General features: G+C 45.9%; 1 long non-coding RNA gene across 1 annotated transcript; it reads left to right on the top strand.

The window, feature by feature from the left end:
- The first annotated feature begins 2,090 nt into the window (after positions 1 to 2,090).
- LOC150060126 (uncharacterized) lies at positions 2,091 to 3,532 on the top strand. Its single transcript, XR_016536438.1, has 3 exons — positions 2,091 to 2,439; positions 2,653 to 2,835; positions 3,405 to 3,532. It is a non-coding gene; the product is annotated as an uncharacterized LOC150060126 (long non-coding RNA).
- Positions 3,533 to 4,209: the final 677 nt, after the last annotated feature.

Raw genomic sequence — 4,209 nt, 5'->3', positions numbered from 1 at the left:
ATGCTAGTCTTCCTCTTACAGATATGATTTCTTGGAAACACGATGTCTAAAGTGGATGGGGAATACAGTGTATTAATATGTTAATGATGAAAACTCGTTGATTAAAAAGATTCTAGAAACAGCATATTATATTCAATTCTTAAATCTAAATCTTTTTTTTTTTTGCCAGTCCTGGGGCTTGAACTCAGAGCCTAAGCACTGTCCTTGGGCTTTTTCAAGGCTCGAGCTCTACCACCTGAGCCATAGCATCATTTCCAGATGTTTCCATGTATGTGGTATCAAGGAATTGAGCCCCGGTCTTTGCGCATGCTAGGTAAGCACTCTACCACTAGGCCAAACTCCTGGCCCCGCAAATAGTTTGTATAGCACAATGCCCTTTATTCTAAAAGAAACACCAAACAGATCTAGAAATGAAGGAGAGCAAGCATAAGATGATACACTAACCTTAGGATAAAGATTTTCTGTGGGGAGAACAAGGGGAAAATGTTTTGGTGAGATCTACTTCTGTTTTCTTTTGGAGAGTAGTTCTTGGCATATAACCAGGCTGGCTTAAAATGCGATTCTCCTGCCCAGCCTTAATGCTGGGATTATAGACATGTATCATCACATACAACTATTTAAATAGAGAAGTGAGACAAAGGGGGCGAGGTGGGGGAAATGTTCACAACTTTTAAACTGTGTTATGATTGTCTCAAATGTGTGAAATCTTTAATGAACTGAATTTTTTTGTTTGTTTTTTGTTTCATTCCTGGAGCTGGGCATTGTCTGTGAGCGCTTTCTCTTAAGGCTAGTGCTCTACCACAGCTCCACTTCTGGCTTTTTTGGTGGCTAATTGGAGAAAAGAATCTCAAGGGGATCTTCCTGCTTGGGCTGGCTTTGAACTTCCAACCTCAGATCCCAGCCTCTTGAGTGGCTGGGATTACAGGTGTGAGCCACCAAGCACCCGACTTTGAAATTCTAAGCAAATTAAGAAAAGGTACTCTGATGTTAGCTGTCTTGGGGTGGTGGAAATAAAATTTGTCTAACTTTTAGTATGGTCTACAATGGTCACATGCAACATTTTGTTGAAAAAAACGAGTCACTTGGGTAATTTAAAAAAGGTAACCACCTGGAGAGGCAGAACCGGGAGGGGAGAGAAAATTTACAGGCTCGTTGGGCCTGCTCTGAGCCTCATCTACCTACCTAAGAAACTGGAAAACCTTTGCTAGGCATTGAAGATGATTCAATAAAAACACATAAATTATAAAAGTTTTGGGCCGAGAGCATGTTCTAATGCACAGAGTCCTGGGTTCTATTCCTCGGTACCACATATGTAGAAAAAGCCGAAGTGGTGCTGTGGCTCAAGTGCTGGAGCACTAGCCTTGGAAAAGCCCAAGTGCTGGGGGCAGCCGGCAGCGAACCAGGGTTCCCAGATTGGGATTCCTGAAATAGGGGGCAGGGACTAGGAAAAAATAGAAGAGACAAACAGATGGGGTTCAGGAGGGCTACAGCCCAAATCAGGAGCCACAGCTTAAGAAGCCTGTAGCCCAAGACCGTAGCCCAGTTTATTTCCAGTTCTGACCTTAAATACACTTCTTTAAACTAGGGAACTGCCAGGGGCTACATTCATACAAACAGTATCAAGTCTCAAATAGGTTGAATGAGAAGCTATCAAGTTCCAAACAGGTTAAATGAGAAGCTATCAAGTCCCAAACAGGTTAAATGAGAAGCTATTGACACAGCCCAAAATCATGATAAGAGCTGACTTCCTGTGTACTCAATTGTGCGGGTCCAAGGTCACTGACCCCACAGTCACGGTCACTGACCCCACAGTTGGTCCCCAACACCCAAGGACAGTGTTCAGGCCCTGAGTTCAAGCTCCAGCACTGGCTAAAATAAAATAAATTAAAAACAAATAAAATACAAGCTTCCCCACAGGCCGAAGTCGAATCAGCTTCACAATACTGACATGCTGAAGCATGGAACTCTGCGGTTGAGACCACCACGTGGGGTGTGAGCCCTAGAAAGCCCACATCCTCACTAGTTCCGGGAACAAGCGGAAGTGGGTGGAGGACCGGAAGTGATCCTGAGCCCGCGCCAGCCACCAGGGACTGGTGGGCCGCGAGGGAGAGCCCGCCCAGGGGGCGGGGCTCGGAGCCTCATAAAGGGCGGGGCCTGGGGGGAAGTCAGCCTCAGCTTTTGCAGCTGGTGTGTAGGTCATGGGGCCTCCAGGTCTTGGATCCAGTGTATCTCGCTCTGTGGGGCTTGCGGAGGCTGGGCAGAATGGACAGCCACCATCTGTTGAGGCTGAGCAGAGTGGACAGCAACCATCATCAACACTGAAGAGGGCTCCCTTTCCACCACCCCAAGTTCACCTCCGGCCGTGGTGGTTTCCTGTTGAGGAAATGAGACATCCTGTGACGTTATACCTGGAGTCAGATCTAGCCGATGAGATCTTTGGTGAGTTGCCTCTACCCTGGGGAGGGGTTAGTGCCAAGGCGAGAGAGGCCAGCTGGCCCATGACCTACAACCTCCCCCCCCCCCCATTTTGTAGTTCTCCCACAGCCACACCCCTAAGCCCCCAGCTCTACCCTTCCCTGGCCAGTGTTTCCTTCAAATCTCGGCCTGACCTGTCACCATGTCACCACTTACAGTCTCCCCTAACTGGTTTAGGCGCAAACCAAGACAACCTCTACCAACTGCAATGGATGAGTCAGGCCTTGCTGCATGTGACCAAGGTGGCCCCTGGGACAGTGACTGAAATTAACATCTTTGGACGGCCTCCGTTGCAGAATCGTATGAAGAGCTTTTTCCTGAGCCTTGCAGCATGGTACAGGGAACTTCATGTCCAGCGAGGTGAGGGGCTTTGAGAACGCATCCATAGAGGGAGTCACAGGTGACTCTTGTGCCATATTGGCTTCTCTCCATCCTCCCTTAACCTTCTTAACAATATTTTGCAGTTCCTAAACATTCAGAAACTGTAGAGCCTTTGGGGGTACCCTTTAGCAAGTATTGGGTAAGAAAGTGATTAGACACTTTCAGGTGCATCACTGTCCAACACAGCTGTAGATGGGCCATACTGTTATTCCCAGAGCCAGGTTGTGTGTGAGTGCACCAATTCTAGGGACTTGAACTCACGGCCTAGATGCTATTCCTTAGAGTGCTAGACTCGAGCCAAAAAACTACCACTCGAGCAACAGCTCCACTTCTGGCTTATTGGCAGTTAATTACAGATAAGAGTCTCTCACCTTCCTACTCAGCTTGGCTTTGAACCTTGCTCCTCAGATCTGGCTTCTGAGTAGCTAAAGGTTACACATATGAACCAGCTAGGACCTGGCTCACGTGCAATCTTAAAAGCTATGTTGCCACGTAACAACATAGAATATTTTTGCTTGTGGATGATTGGTATTAATTGTTTCTTTCAGCTGAGAAGATTCGTCAGCTTGAAGAATTCTTGAAGACCCATGAGTCGTGATCAGACATTCCTCAGCATTCTGTTAAGACAGTTTGTCAGGAGTGTTTTGTGAACAGCCCTGCTTCTGTTACTTAGGTTGGAGATAAGCGAGTATTTTTAAATTGCTGCATTATTTTTCACATGCCTTCAGGGATGAGAACTTACTTGAATAAATGAATTTTGGGGTGTCTGGCATGTAAAGATTTTTTGATGACATATAATAAACCATGAGGTGAGGAGTGAGTAGAAGCCTTATAGTGATATTTCTCCCCTCTACATAATTAAAAAAATCTGTAGGTGTACAAAGGGGTTTTACAAAGGGGTTTTACATCAACAGTTCCAAGACTATAGTACATCTTGAGTTCCTACCATTCTTACAGCCAGAGGCAGCTGGTCAAATAGAGGCATACAGGTGATGTTTTTTTGTGTGGTTTTTTTTGGTGGTTATTCAAGGTGAAGTCCCCTTTTGTTGCCCCAGCTGACAACCCACCCCAACTCCTGGGCTTACGGAGTACTCCTACTTCAGTCCTACTTCAGCTTTCTCAGTAGCTGAGTTACAAAAGGGAGGTTCTGTCTTTACTCTTTTGTTAGGAAACATTTAAACCCTGTAACTGATTTGCAAACATGAAGATGGGTAAGAATCCACCTGAGAGCTTGTTGAAGCACAGTTTCATAGGCTCTCCAGATTCTGATTCAGAACATTGGGAAAGGCTCATAATTTGCATTTGGTGTCAGTTGTAATCATTTTCTGTGATGCCACACAGGTGCTTGTGGTG

Source organism: Megascapheus bottae, chromosome 8, assembly GCF_031878675.1.
Source record: "Megascapheus bottae isolate mThoBot1 chromosome 8, mThoBot2.hap1, whole genome shotgun sequence".
Lineage (NCBI taxonomy): Eukaryota > Metazoa > Chordata > Mammalia > Rodentia > Geomyidae > Megascapheus > Megascapheus bottae.
The sequence above is the reverse complement of the archived record's forward strand: the minus strand, read 5'-3'. Positions and strand labels throughout refer to the sequence as shown.